The sequence below is a fragment of the Chiloscyllium plagiosum genome, unplaced genomic scaffold, assembly GCF_037043375.1.
Source record: "Chiloscyllium plagiosum isolate Xiang-an unplaced genomic scaffold, Cpla_swu_hap1 HiC_scaffold_4, whole genome shotgun sequence".
Classification (NCBI taxonomy): Eukaryota; Metazoa; Chordata; class Chondrichthyes; order Orectolobiformes; family Hemiscylliidae; genus Chiloscyllium; species Chiloscyllium plagiosum.
Genome location: NW_028270142.1, coordinates 148,743,281 through 148,759,352, shown reverse-complemented (window position 1 = coordinate 148,759,352; position 16,072 = coordinate 148,743,281). Strand labels below are relative to the sequence as shown.

Here is a 16,072-nt window from a genome sequence, read left to right as displayed (position 1 = left end):
ATTCGACCCAGACCCATAACCCCACATTTCCCATGGCTAATCCATCTAGCCTGCACATCTCTGGAGAGAAAATGAGGTCTGCAGATGCTGGAGATCAGAGATGGAAATGTGTTGCTGGAGAAGCGCAGCAGGTCAGGCAGCATCTAGGGAACAGGAGAATCGACGTTTCGGGCATTAGCCCTTCTTCAGGAATGAGTAAAGTTTGTCCAGCAGGCTAAGATAAAAGATAGGGAGGAGGGACTTGGGGGAGGGGCGTCGGAAATGTGATAGGTGGAAAAAGGTCAAGGTGAGGGTGATAGGACAGATTGGGGTGGGGGCGGAGAGGTCGGGAAGAAGATTGCAGGTTAGGGAGGCGGTGCTGAATTTGATGGATTTGACTGAGACAGGCTGGGGGGAGGGGAAATGAGGAAACTGGTGAAATCCGAGTTCTCTGGACACTACAGAGCAATTTAGCATAGCCAATCCACCTATCCCACACACCTTTGGACTCTGGGAGGATACAAGAGCACTGGGTGGAAACTCACACAGACACTGAGAACATTCAAACTCTACACAGACAGTGACCCAAGGTTATTATCGAATCTGGGTCCCTCGTGCTGTGAGGCAGCAGTGCTAACCACTGTGCTACCATGCTGCCTATATATCCTTTGACATCGACCTGGACCCATCGGCCACTACAGCGGACAGCTGAAACTGACAACCGGAAGCGGCAGGGACAGGCCACTATAAATGCCGGAGGAAACACCACAGAAGCGCTTCACAGGAGGCTCCCAAGGACTGAGGATGTCACCAAGACAGGGGACGAAACGTTTGCAACAAAAACTTCCAGCTCGGCGAACAGAACCACAGCAACGAGCACCCGAGCTACAAATCTTCTCACAAACTTTGAATCCTTTGACAGCTAGGCTTTGCTTGATTTGTTGGTCCCACCCCTTATCTTCATTAGAATATGTTGGCTCTGTACACTTTATTTTCTGCTTGAATATGTCCCAAAGGTCTAACACAAATTTACCTAAAAGAATCTGCTCCCAATCCACTCTGGCCAAGACTTATTGATTGTATTAAAATTAGCCTTGCCCCAGTTTACAAAGAAAGAACAAAGAACAAAGAACAAAGAAAATTTACAGCCCAGGAACAGGCCCTTCGGCCTCCAAGCCTGAGCCGATCCAAATCTACTGTCTAAACCTGTCGGTCAATTCTGTATCTAAGCATCTGTATCCTTCTGCTCCCCACCTGCTCATGCCTTTATCCAGATGCATCTTAAATGAATCTACTGTGCCTGCCTCTACCACCTCTGCTGGCAAATGCCCAGCACCCTCTGTGTGGAGTACTTACTGTGTGTATTCCCCTTAAACTTTCCACCTCTCACCTTGAAAGCATGACCTCTCGTCATTGAATCCTTCACCCTGGGAAAAAACTTGTCTCTATCCACCCTGTCTATATCCTTCATGATTTTGTAAACCTCAATCAGGTCCTCCCTCAATTCTCCTTTTTCTAGTAAAAATAAACCTAACCTACTCAGCCTCTCTTCATAGCTAGCACCTTCCATACCAGGCAACATCCTCGTAAACCTTCTCTGCACCCTGTCCAAAGCGTCTACATCCTTTTGGTAATGTGGTGCCCAGAACTGTACACAGTAGTCTAAATGCGGCCGAACCAATGTCTTGTACAATTTTAACATGACTTGTCAGCTCTTATACTCAATACCCCGTCCAATGAAGGCAAGCATACTATATGCCCTCTTGACCACTCTATCCACCTGGACAGCAACCTTCAGGGTACAATGGACCTGCACTCCCAGATTTCTCTGCCCATCAACTTTTCCAAGACTCTTCCGTTCATTGTATAATTAATTCTAGAATTAGTCTTGCCTAAATGCATCACCTCACATTTGTCTGAATTGAAAACCATCTACCACTTTTCCGCCCAACTCTCCAGTCTATCTATATCCTCCTGTATTCTCTGACAGTCCCTTATGCTTTCTGCCACTCCACCAATCTTCGTGTCATCTGCAAACTTGCTGATCATACCAACAGTGCCCTCTTCTAGATCATTTATGTATATCACAAACAACAGTGGACTCAATACTGACCCCTGTGGAACACCACTGGTCACCTTTCTCCATTTTAAGAAACTCCCTTCAACTACTACTGTCTCCTGTTGCTCAACCAGTTCTTTATCCACCTAGCTAGAACACCCTGCACACCATGTGACTTCACTTTCTCCATTAGTCTACAATGGGGAACCTTATCAAACGCCTTACTAAAGTCCATGTACATGACATCAACAGCCCTTCCTTCATCTATCAACTTGGTCACTTCCTCGAAGAACTCTAAGTTGGTAAGGCACGATCTCCCCCGCACAAAATCATGTTGCCCATCACCGATAAGCTCATTTTTTTTTCCAAACATAAATAGATCCTGTCCCTCAGTACACTCTCCAGCAACTTCCCCACCACTGACGTCAGGTTCACTGGTCTGTAGTTACCCGGAATATCCCTACTACCCTTCTTGTACAGGGGGACAACATGAGCAACCTTCCAGTCCTCCAGCACCTCACCTGTATTAAAGGATGCCCCAAAGATAACTGTTAGGGCTCCAGCTATTTCCTCTCTCGCCTCCCTCAGCAACCTGGGATAGATCCCATCCAGTCCTAGGAATTTGTCCACCTTAATAACCTCCAGCATACCCAACACATCTTCCCTACTTATGTCAACGTGATCCAGACCAATCAAACTTCTACCTCTTATCGCAGGATTCACCATGTCCCTCTCCTCAGTGAAGGAGATGTGGCTGTGGTAGCGAGTCTGTTTGAGAACGTGGCTGAAGAGCTTCTGGGCAGAGGAGATGACCTGGGGTGTGCAGTGAGAGAGGGACTCACTGAAATCCTTGTAGAGGGAGGAAGACAGCTTCTTCAAGGAAGGCATCCGTGCAAGAGGATTCACAGTAGGTTAAAATCTTCGAGGAGAAAGTGAGGACTGCAGAAGCTGGAGATCAGAGCAGGAGAATCGACGTTTCAGGCATCCTGCTCCTTGGATGCTGCCTGACCTGCTGCGTTTTTCCAGCAACACATTTTCAGCTCTGATCTCCAGCATCTGCAGTCCTCACTTTCTCCTCTCCTCAGTGAGTACTGACGCAAAGTAATCATTCAGAATCTCACCCATTCTCTCAGGTTCGGCTCACAGCCTTCCTTCATTATCTTTTAGTTGACCAATCCTTTCTCTAGTTACCTGCTTGCTTCTTATATAAGAATAAAATGCTTTGGGACTTTCCTTAATTCTGCTAGCTAAAGTTTAGGCTTTTGATTTCAGGCCCATCCTAATCCTTTCCCATGACAATATTGAATCTAATGGAGTTATGATCGCTGTCTGCAAAATGACTTCCCACTGACACGTGAACCAACTGCCTGGCTTTACTACCTAAAATTACGTTCAGGACCTTGTTCTCTCTTTTAGGATCTTCTATATGCAGCTAAAAGCTGACCTAGATGCATGTTAATAATTCCCCTCCCTCTAAGTGTATGACTACCCCATTAATTTTGGGGAAGTGGAAATTCCCTATCATCACCTTATCATAGTACTTTTACACATCTTTGAAATTTGCCTACATATCTGCTCTTTCATTTCTCCCATTCTGTTGGAGGGCTTACAGTTCATTCCCAGCAATGTGACTCGTCCATTTTGGTTTTTAAGTTCTAACCTTTTTTTTGATTAGCCTCAGATGTCATCCCTCCTTACTGCTGTAATTGATTCCCTGAAGATATTCATACGCCATAGAGTAAACCCCTCTGGTAATTTAACCCTGACACAGAGAAGCTCACCTCATGCCATAATGTGTTAAATTTTGAGAGGCAAAGAACCATCCCAGAGGTCAGTATTTAAAGTAAAAATTAACAATTTTATTCTTTAAGTCCATCCTAAAACAATAGCTATTTACAACTCCATACTTTTGAACCTATCTTTTACCTCTCAATCTGCAATACTGGTCTGATTTAAAAAAACTCCAATTAAGATTTACAAAAAAAAACATGTTTCAAAACCAGTCAGCTTTGTCGATTCTCTTTTGTAGATTTTCTTCTGTAGATTTTCCTCTCGTTTGGTTTCGATGTTCTGCTGCACAAACTTCTTATAGACAGGTGTCTTAAAGAAAGCTCTTCAGCTAGCAGTCTATATTTGTTGGTGTCCTTGGCAGTTATCTTCCTATCTGTTCAAAATGTCTGGTTCTATATTCTAAAACATCAGATCATTTCATTGGTTTTGACCTTGTCAAAATACTAAATTCAAATTTGATTGGATTTTGGTATTTTGAGGCATAAGTTAAACTGATTGGCTGAATTTGGATTTGTTTTTGTATCATGGCAACTCATCTGCACAATTGGTTTCACAGTCAAATGTTACATTTTAACTTCTTTCAGTATGCTCTTTGCCTCTCTAAGTCCATGTCAGCTTCTAGTCTCTCTTAAAGGTACAGTACACACCTACACCTTCATAACAATATTGTGATACCCCCTCCTCCTTTATGTCCTTCCCTAACTCTCCTGAAGATCTTGTATCTGTAATACTGAGTTGCCTGTCCTGCCCCTCTCTCAACCATATCTCAGCAATGACATCATACCCTCATGTTTTAATTTGTGCCCTCAACTCAGTTGCCTTGTTCATCAAAGTCCTTGCAATAAAACACCATTCAACCTTGTTAAACTCACTTGTGCCTTAAATAACCTATAATTTCAATTCCTTCTTGAATCACTTGCTGTTTCTTCTCATTGTGGCCATTCATTATCTCTCGCTGAACATTTTCTCTGGATCCCACCTCTCTGCCAAGTTTGTTTAAAAACTACCAAACACGACAAGTTTTCCTACGAGGATGCTGGCCCCATTCTGGTTCAGGAGCAACCTATCCACCTTGAAAGGTCTCAGTGCCCCCAAAAACAGTTCCACTGTTCCAGAAATCTAAAACCCTCCCTCCTGCAAGATCTCTCCAACCACTCATTCTTCTGAACTAACCTCCAATTTCTATACTAACTAGCATGTGGTAACAGAAGTAATCCAGACATTCTTAGCTTTAGGTCCTATTGCGTTGTGGTTGTAAGATTTGTTCTCAGGCGCTTCATTTTTAAAATCTACTTCCTAGCTTCCTAAATTCTGTGTGCATCCTCTTTTCTACACTTACCACAATCTTTGTCTGTTTAACATCCCCCTTCAATGAGCCCTGCAGATGTTCAATCATATTCCTGACAATGGCACCAGGGAGGAAACACACTGTTGCTGGAGTATCTTTTACAGCCACAGAAATGACTGTTTCCATTACAATTAAATCAACTACCACAATAGACTTGCAGTTCGTCCCCTCTTGCACAGCAGACTTACCTGTGGTGCCATGAAGTTGGCCCCCACTGATTAACAGTACATATGTTAGAAAGGGGATGGCCACAGTACACTCCTGCACTATCTGTCTTCCTTTGCTCTGCCTGGCAGTTGTTCATGCCATTTCTGCCTGTTCAATCTTCACTTGTGGTGAATAGCCCTGAATGTGTTATCCATGACTTATTGAGTAGCATGGATGCTCCACAGTGAACTCACCTGCAGCTCCACCTCTGAAATAAGTTTCATCAGTAACTACAGTTGGACACACTTCCTGCATTTGTGGTCAGCAGGGACAACTGAAGCAAGCATGATTTACAACATAGCGCAGGAAGAGAATATCGCAGGTAATCAATCAGGGATTTCTGATTTGCTTTCTAAAAATCACTTAGCAGACAGACAGGCAGGAGGCTGAAAGAACACAGCAAGCCAGTCAGCATCAGGAGGTGGAGAAGTTGACATTTCAGGTAAAACCCTTCTTCAGGACGGGGGTTGGGTGTAGGGGGAAGCTGCAGATAAAGGGGGTAGCGGGAGCAGGGTGGTGAAGTAGGGATAGGTGAAGACCTAGTTGGTCAATGGGAGGAATGAATCTGGTTGGTGGCAGGGAGGAATGAAAGGCAGGGGGAGGGGCTGGAAAGGGAGTCGGAGGATGGGAAGGGAGGTTATTTGAAATTGGAGAACTCAATGTTGAGTCCTCTGGCTGGAGATTTCCCAGGCAGAAGATGTTGTTCCTTCAATTTGCAGAGTGGTTCCTTGTGGCAATGGAGGCGGCCAAGAATGGTCATGTCAGAAAGGGAGTGGGAAGGGGAATTAAAATGGGCGGTGATTGGGAGGTCCGGTTGGGGCCTGTGGGGCTGGCTGCGAAGCTCGGAGAACCATTCCCTAAGTTTACGCTCAGTCTCCCTGATGTAGAGAAGACCACATCGGGAGCACCTGATGTAAACTAGTAAATTAGGTTGGAAGCAAGGCAAGTGAACCTCTCTCATATGAAAGAACTATTTGGGGCCCTGGATGGAGGTGAGGGGCGTGGTGTGAGGGTTTTGCATCTTTTCCGGTTGCAGGGGAAAGTACCAGGGAGTTCGGTGGGGAGAGTGGCACGAACCAAGGACAGTCGAAGCGAACGGTCCTTGCGGAAGGCAGAGAGGGGTGGGAAGGGGAAGATTTTCTTGGTGGTAGGGTCTATTTGGAGTTGGCAGAAGTGTTTAAGGATGACAGAAACCACAGACACGCACGTACATTAATTCACATATCCATACAGAACAATGCAAAATATAAGCAGGCAGGTCAGTTCCTACCTTGTTTCTGATTATAGCCACTGCAAGAACTGCTTATTAAGGTTGTAGAATGCAGCGGAACAGTACTGACATGAACTGACCGAGTTCAATTCAGTCACAACAGCAACTTAAATAGTAAATACATAAGACAGTCCTCACTCATGCCACTAACTGGTCACATTTTGCCTTGCTGTTCAATCCAGGAATCATATTTATTTACTGCTTATAGTAGTTCAGTTCTGATTAAATCTCCGGACACTAAATTAACCAAACAATAATTGTGATGCTTTCAAACAAACCTTCAGTGACAAAAAACAAGCACCCAGCAACAGCCACGTTGCTGAGATGAGTGAAAGTACATCTAACAATTTCTTAACTTTCTGCCTTGTTGGAGCAAAAGATTTGTTGCACATTATCATTAAATCCATCAGTGGGTCCGAGAGCCACATACTCACCATCAAGTCGCATTTAAGCTGAATGCATGGTTTCTATATCGTCTTCCAGTATTTGTAGTCAGAATTAGAATATATTTTATTGTCATGTGTTCTCAAGTACAGGGATACAGGAATACAGTGAGAAATGTACAAAGTCACCATCTTAGGTACAAAACCTTGGGTACAATGTAGAAAAATAAAAATAAAGTTAAAAGTTCAGCATTACAGTCCTTATTTAGCAACGGGCCCGTAGATGCTCCATGCTGGGCTTTCCACCTGAGGGCATGATCTTCCCCTGCGTCTAGTCTCTGACCCCTAGGGTCCTGCCTAAGTTCACCAGCCATCTCAGCAGCAACCGCTTTAGAAACAGCGCTTAAAGTGTTGGTGATGAAATTACGTTACAGCCAACACACATTTTAAAAGTTTACGCTTTAGAAACAGTTAATCAATCAATCATGTTACAGCAAATTCGCACTAATGAAATGCATGTTACACCATACTTCTGGAAACCAAATTTCAGAAAAGGTTCAGACAAATCACACATTCAGCTGATCCTGGAGTTTGACCTTCTGTAGGAAGGAGGCTTTCATTCTTGGTTTATGCCCAAAATGTAGATTCTCCTGCTCCTTGGATGCTGCCTGACCTGCTGTGCTTTCCCAGCAACACACACTCAACTTCTGGAGAGAATCTTGCAGGCAGTCCCGTTAACAGTAGATTCACCTCTCTCAGGTGAAAGGAAAGCAGAGACCAAAATAGAATTAACATTTCAATGCCATTCACCACCCTTTATTTCTCTCAACAGATGCTGCCAGACCAGCACACACTTTTGGTTGCAGATGTCCAGCATCTGTAGTTCTTTGTATTTACTACTATCAGGATCCCCTCAGCCTCTGACATTCTAGTGAAAACAAACCACCAGCTTGGCGAACGAATCCAAAACAATTCAAGTTTGTCCAATCTCTCCTTATAGCTAATACACATACCCGGTGAGGAACCTTACCAGATTCTCAGTACTTCCCCAGCAGTACAGCAGCCTTTTAAAGATGACGTGGGTTCACGGGACATTATTTTTTGGCAAATACCTGCTCAGTGGTAAATAATCCAGGGACAAAGCACGGTAGGATGGGAATAGAATCAGTTAAGGAGGTGACAAAAGATGGGGTAGGTCGATAATGGGATGAGTTTGAAAGCTCACTAGGCCTTGAGGCGAAAAACTCTCCAGAAAATAAAACGCAACTTGTACTTATTCAAAAAGACAGAATATTCAGCCCAAGATGTCTATTGCTCCACTGTGCGAGTTTTACACAAACATTCATTCGATGAGAGGGGATTCTGGGTAATCCAGACAGAGAACGGGAAAAAACTGTGGCTGTAAGAGCTGCTCCTTTTTTGAGGCATTCTCAGCATTGGAATGGATTTCCTCGAATTCATGGCTTTGTGTTCGAGAAATTGTCTCTCACTAATTTGATTGAGTTTTTTGAAGTGGTAATGAAGAGGATTAATGACAGCAGAGCAGTGGACGTGATCTAAATGGATTTCAGTAAGGCATTCAATAAGGTTCCTCATGGTAGACCGGTTAGCATGATTACGTCTCATGGAAAACAGGAAGAATTAGCCATTTGGATACAGAACTGGCTCAAAGGTAGATGACAGAGGGTGGCGATGGATGGTTGCTTTACAGAATGGGGGCCTGTGACCAGGGGTGTGCCACAAGGATCGGTGCTGGATCCACTGCGTTTCATTTATATAAATGATCTGGATTTGAAAACAGGAGGTATGGTTAGTAAGTTCGCAGATAACATCAAAATTGGAGGTGTAGTGAACAGCCAAAAAGGTTAGTTCAGATTACGAGGTCTTGATCAGGTGGGCCAACAGGCCAAGGAGTGGCAGATGGAGTTTTAGCTTGATAAATGTGAGGTATTGCGTTTTCGATAGGCAAATCTGGGCAAGACTTACACTTAATGCTAAGGTCCTGGGGAAGGCTGCTGAACAAAGAGACCCTGGAGTGCAGTTATCGAGTCATAACCATGTAAAGCACGGAAACAGACCCTTCAGTCCAACTCGTCCATGCCAACCAGATATCCCAACCCAATCTAATCCCACCTGCCAGCACCTGGCCCATATCGTCCAAACATTTCTTATTCATTTATCCATTCAGATGCGTTTTAAATGTTGCAATTGTACTAGCCACCACCACAGAGACGTACCACCCTCTGCGTGAAAAAATTGCCCCTTAGGTCTCTTATACGTCTTTCCACTCTAATCATAAACCTATGCCCTCTAGTTCTGGACTCCCCGACCCCAGGAAAAAGACTTTGTCTATTTACCCTATCCATGCCCCTCATAATTTTATAAATCTCTATAAGGTCACCCCTCAGCCTCCGATGCTCCAGGGAAAACAGTCACAGCTTATTCAACCTCATTCTATAGCTAAAATCCTCCCCTAACAACTTTGTAAATCTTTTCTGAACTCTTTCAAGTTTCACAACATCCTTCTGATAGGAAGGAGACCAGAATTGCACACAATGTTCCAAAAGTGGCTGAACCAATGCCCTGTACAGCCACAACATGACCTCCCAACTCCTGTACTCAATACACTGACCAAATAAAGAAAAACATACCAAATGCCTTCTTCACTATCCTATCTACCTGCGACTCTACTTTCAAGGAGCTATGAACTTGCACTCCAAGGTCTCTTTGTTCAGCAACACTCCTTGGGACCTTACCATTAAGTGTATAAGTCCTGCTAAGATTTGCTTTCCCAAAATGCAGCACCTCACATTTATCTAAATTAAACTCCATCTGCCACTCCTCAGCCCAATGGCCTATTTGATCAAGATCCTGCTGTAATCTGAAGTAACCTTCTTTGCTGTCTACTACACCTCCAATTTTGGTGTCATCTGCAAACTTACTAACTGTACCTCTTATATTCACATCCAAATCATTTATGTAAATGACAAAAAGTTGTGGAGCCAGCACCAATACTTGTGGCACTCCACTGGTCACAGGCCTCCAGTCTGAAAAACAACCCTCCACCACCACCCTCTGTCTTCTATCTTTCAGCCAGTTCTGTATCCAAATGGCTAGTTCTCCCTGTATTCCATGAGATCTAACCTTGCTAACCAGTCTCCCATGGGGATCCTTGTCAAACGCCTTACTGAAGTCCATTTAGATCACATCTACTGCTCTGCCCTCATCAATCCTCTTTGTTACTTCTTCAAAAAATTCAATCAAGTTTGTGAGACACGATTTCCCACACACAAAGAAATGTTGACTATCTCTAATCAGTCCTTGCCTTTCCAAATACATGTACATCCTGTCCCTCAGTATTTCCTCCAACAACTTGCCCACCACCAACATCAGGCTCAGCGGTCTATAGTTCCCTGGCTTGCCCTTACCACGCTTCGTAAATAGTGGCACCACATTAGCCAACCTCCAGTCTTCCGGCACCTCACCTGTGACTATCAATGATACAAATATCTCCACAAGGGGCCTAGCAATCATTTCCCCAGCTTCCCACAGAGTTCTGGAGTTCACCTGATCAAGTCCTGGCGATTTATCCATTTTTATGCGTTTCAAGACATCTAGCACTTCCTCCTCTGTAATATGAACATTTTTCAAGATGTCACCAACTATTTCCGTACATTCCAATCTGCTTGTCCTTTTCCACAGCAAACACTGATGCAAAATACTCATTTAGTATCTCCCCCATCTCCAGCAGCTCCACACAAAGGCTGTCTTGCTGATCTTTGAGGGGCTCTATTCTCTTCCTAGTTACCCTTTTGTTCTTAATGTATTTGTAAAAACTCTTTGGATTCTCTTTAATTCTATTTGCCAAAGCTATCTCATGCCCCCTTTTTGCCCTCCTGATTTCCTCTTAAATATAAACTTTCTTCTTTTTCTTAACCAAACCCTCAATTTCTTTGGTCATCCAGCATTCCCTAATCTACCAGCTTTTCCTTTCACCCTAACAGAAATATACTGTCTCTGGACTCTCATTATCTCATTTCTAAAGGCTTCTCATTTTCCAGCCGTCCTTTACCTGTGAACATCTGCCCCCAATCAGCTTTCGAAAGTTCTTGCCTAATACCATCAAAACTAGCCTTCCTCCAATTTAGAACTTCAATTTTTAAATCCTGTCTATTCTTTTCCATCATTATTTTAAAACTAATAGAATTATGGTCGCTGGTCCCAAAGTGCTCCCCCACTGATGCCTCAGTCACCTGCCCTGCCTTATTTCCCAAGAGAAGGTCAAGTTTTGCATCTTCTCTCATAGGTACATCCACAGACTGAATCAGTATATTTTCTTCAGCACACTTAACAAATGCCTCTCCATCTAAACCTTTAACACTACAGCAGTCCCAGTCTATGTTTGGAAAGTTAAAATCCCCTACCATAACCACTCTATTATTCTTAGAGATAATGGAGATCTTATTACAAATTTGTTTCTCAACTTCCCTCAACCTATTAGGGGTTTTTATGATACAATCCCACGGCATGGTGGCACAGTGGTTAGCACTGCTGCCTCACAGCGCCAGAGACCCGTGTTCAGTTCCCGCCTCAGGCGACTGACTGTGTGGAGTTTGCACATTCTCCCCATGTCTGTGTGGGTGTCCTCCGGGTACTCCGGTTTCCTCCCACAATCCAAAGATGTGCAGGTCAGGTGAATTGGCCATGCTAAATTGCCCATAGTGTTAGGTAAGGGGTAAATGTATGGGTGGGTTGTGCTTCGGATTGTTGGGCCGAAGGGCCTATTTCTACACTGTAAGTAATCTAAAAAAAATCTAATCTAATAATCTAATCTAATCTAATCAGGTAATCATCCCTTTCTTAGTTCATAGTTCCTTGAAAGTGGAGTTGCAGGTCGACAGGAGAGTGAAGGCAGCATTTGGTATCCTTGCCTTTATTGGTCACAGCACTGACTGTAAGAGTTGAGAGGTCATGTTGCAGCTGTACAGGACATTGGTTAGGCCACTTTTAGAATACTGTGTGCAATTCTGATCTCCCTGCTACAGGAAGGATGTTGTGAAACTTGAAAGGTTACAGAAAAGATTTACAAAGATGTTGCCAGGTTTGGAGGATTTGAGCTATAAGGAGAGACTGAATAGACTGGGACTATTTTCTCTGCAGCGTCGAGGCTAAGGCGTGACCCAATAGATATTTGTAAAATTATGAGAAACATGGATAGGGTAAACAGACAAAGTTTTTTTCCTTGGGGTTGGGCAGTCCAAAACTAGAGGGGATATGTTTAAGGTCAGAAGACAAAAGATTTAAAAGGGACCTAAGGAGCAACTTTTCCACGCAGAGGGTGGTGGTGTGTATGGAATGAGCTGCCAGAGGAAGTAGTAGAGGCTGGTACAATTACAACATTTAAAAGGCATCTGGATTGATACAAGAAGAAGGGTTTTGAGGAATATGGGCCAATGGGACTGGACTTATCCAGGATATCTAGTCTGCATGGACATGTTGAACCGAAGGGTCTGTTTCCATGCTGTACATCTCTATGAGTGGATGAGACATTTCAAAGATAGCTTTGGCCTTATATTGTTGGCAATTTCCATATGTCAGACAACTTTCACATATTGCTATCGATAGCACTTTCACACAAAACAGGTTTTAAAATAAGAAACAATACACAGATTTTTTTTAAATTATGATGTCTTGTGGGCATGACAGAATTGCCCTTTATTGCAAGCAGATTTGAGGAAGGCTTGCTTCAATTGCGTAGGCCTTAGACTGCTGTGAACAGTTTTCATTTCCTTACCTAAAGAACTGTATACTTGCCACAGTGGGACTACAATAAAGCTTGGCAAAAGTGAGGACTGCAGATGCTGGACACTAGTTTAGATCAGTGTGGTGCTAGAAAAGCACAGCAAGTCAGGCAGCATCCGAGGAGCAGGAAAATCGACGTTTCAGGCAAAAGCCCTTCCTCAGGGAGCCTCCAGGGTGTAGAGATAAATGGGGGGGTGAGGGGGCTGGGGAGAAGGTAGCAAAGAGTACAATAGCTGAATGGGAGTGGGGATGGAGGTGATAGGTCAGAGAGGAGGGTGGAGCAGATAGGTGGAAAGCGAGATTGGCAGGTAGGACAGATCATGAGGACAGTGTTGAGCTGGAAGGTTGGAACTGGGATAAGATGGGGGGGGGGGGAAAGAGGGGAAATGAGGAAAACTGGTGAAGTCCACATTGACGCCCTGAGGTCGAAGTGTTCCGAGGCGGAAGATGAGACCTTCTTCCTCCAGGCGTCGGGTGGTGAGGGAGTGGCGGTGGAGGAGGTCCAGGACCTGCAAGTCCTCGGTAGAGTGGGAGGGGGAGTTGAAATGTTTGGCCACGAGGCAGTGGGGTTGATTGGTGCAGGTGTCCCGGAGATGTTCCCTGAAGCGCTCTGCGAGGAGGCGCCCGGTCTCCCCAATGTAGAGGAGACCGCATCGGGAGCAACGGATTCAATAAATAACATTGGTGGATGTGCAGGTGAAACTTTGATGGATGTGGATGGTGGTGAGGGGGGAGGTGTGGGCACACGTTTTGCAATTCCTGCGGTGGCAGGGGAGGGTGCCCGGACAGGAGGGTGGGTTGTTGTGGGGTGTGGGCCTGACCAGGTAGCCACGGAGGGAACGGTCTTTGCGGAAAGTGGAAAGGGGTGGGGAGGGAAATATATCTCTGGTGGTGGGGGCCATTTGGAGGTGGCAGAAATGTCGACGGATGATGCGGTTTATGCGAAGGTTGGTAGGGTGGAAAGTGAGGACCGGGGGGTTCTGTCCTTGTTACGGTTCGAGGGGTGGGGTTTGAGGACGGAGGTGCGGGATGTGGATGAGATGCGTTGGAGGGCATCTTCAACCATGTGAGAAGGGAAATTGCGGTCTATAAAGGAGGCAACCATCTGGTGTGTTCTGTGGTGGAACTGGTCCTCCTGGGAGCAGAGACAGCCGAGGCGGTGGAATTGGGAATACGGGATGGTATTTTTGCAGGAGGTAGGGTGGGAAGAGGTGTTATCCAGGTAGCTGTGGGAGTCGGTGGGTTTATAAAAAATGTCACTGTCTAGTCGATCGTCATTAATGGAGATGGAGAGGTCCAGGAAGGGGAGGGAGGTGTCAGAGATGGTCCAGGTGAATTTAAGGTTGGGGTAGAATGTGTTGGTGAAGTTGATGGCCTGCTTAACCTCCTCGCGGGAGCACGAGGTGGCGCCGATGCAGTCATCAACATATTGGAGGAAGAGGTAGGGAGTGGTGCCGGTGTAACTACAGAAGATGGACTGTTCTACATAACCGACAAAGAGACAGGCATAGCTGGGGCCCATACTGGTGCCCATGGCTAGACCCTTCACCAGATTGGCCACTTCTGTAAGGAAGTGGTGAAGAAACTGGGGATGTATTCTCTGACATTTAGAAGGATGACTGGTGATCACATGGAAACAGAAACAGAGCAATCAGCGGAAGGATGTCTTCCCTGGCCTTTCTTTTTTTTGGGGGGTGGGGGGATGGTGTCTAAGACCAGAATGCACAGCCTTGGATCATCTGTAATATAATCAAATGCAAAATGTGGAAGCTTATGAAGCAAAGTGCTAAGAAACCCTTATATATTCTAATCATCTTTGGACACAATGATTTCTCAAAAAAGATGAGCTAGATCTGTCAAATATCTTGACTTTTCTGTCATTTTGGGGAAGAGGGAAACCTTTTCTGTATTCAGTTGCATTCATTCAAAATTATTCAACATTTATGAGTGCAATGGCATTACAGGTTGAACTTAAGACATAAATCCACATCTATACAAAGGACACAAGGGTTGCTGTAGATGCATCTTAATATTCTAGAACATTCTGCAGCAGAAAACCAGTTGCAGGACTCTACAAATGGTTTCTGCTGTGTGTGGAACAATTCCAAAAGCACTAGCATCTTAAATTTCTTCCTACAAACTGAATTGTGATGTTAGAGCTGAATCAGAACCAAAATTACTGGAATTAGAAGGTGATCTACTATCATCAGTTGGATTTTTGTTCCAACATTACAAAACAACATATAACAGTAAACACATTTTTGTTACAGTGCAAAATTTTATAGGGTTAGATTGTGTTTCCAGACATTGCCTTTAACTTAGGACAAATAAAAGAAACTAGGTAAAAAACAGTCGAGGAGCAGATAAATCGACGTTCCGGGCAAAAGCCCTTCATCAGGAATAGAGGCAGAGTGCCTGTATCTCTCCACCCTTCAGGCACTCTGCCTGTATTCCTGATGAAGGGCTTTCCCTGCTCCTCGGATGCTGCCTGAACTGCTGTGCTTTTCTAGCACCACTCTAATCCAGACAAATAAAAGAAAGAAAAGCTTGATGTGATTTGTTTTGAATTCCACTGACAACAAGTCTCAGTGACTTGGGTGTAAAAGCTTTTTATTAAAAGGAGGGGTGCACATTTGTGGGGAATGTGGAGGTGCAATTGGAAAATTGGCTTTACTGAGAAAAGAATGTGAGGTGTCTATGTCTATAAATAATAACTAAAGCATATGTGCAGGCAATAAATTTTCTGTTAAATCTCCAAGTTCCAGGTACACATCAAATGCAGGTCTTGCAAAAATGACACTGTAAATCATTCAGTTTCAAGATACAATGAAGTTGGGAGTCTAAAGGATAGTTAATTAGCATTTCTACCTCTTTCCTAAGTGTTTCTTGCATGAAACACGATCCAGTTTGAAGCATTTGATCTCAAATAACGTTCCTGATGAAGAGCTTATGCTCGAAACGTCGACTCTCCTGCTCATCGGATGCTGCCTGACTGGCTGTGCTTTTCCAGCACCACCTTTTTCGACTCTCATCTCCAGCATCTGCCGTCCTCACTTTCTCAACTCACGATATGTATGATATAACATGAAACTGACGTAAGAAACTATTATTTTCAGCTGCACAAAAAAGAAACCGTTAAGAGGGTTCCAGTGAGAGTAACCCTCAGAGCATTTTCTACCTTTTACAAGTTCAATGAGCCTGTGTGTCTGGATATTCAGTTATGTTCTGTCACA

At 44.2% G+C, this 16,072-nt stretch overlaps 1 long non-coding RNA gene across 1 annotated transcript; it reads right to left on the bottom strand.

Annotated features, from left to right (window-relative positions):
* Positions 1 to 7,139: 7,139 nt before the first annotated feature.
* Positions 7,140 to 15,813, bottom strand: LOC148150504 (uncharacterized). Its single transcript, XR_015756874.1, has 2 exons — positions 15,708 to 15,813; positions 7,140 to 7,791 (listed from the first exon to the last, which is right to left on the bottom strand). It is a non-coding gene; the product is annotated as an uncharacterized LOC148150504 (long non-coding RNA).
* Positions 15,814 to 16,072: the final 259 nt, after the last annotated feature.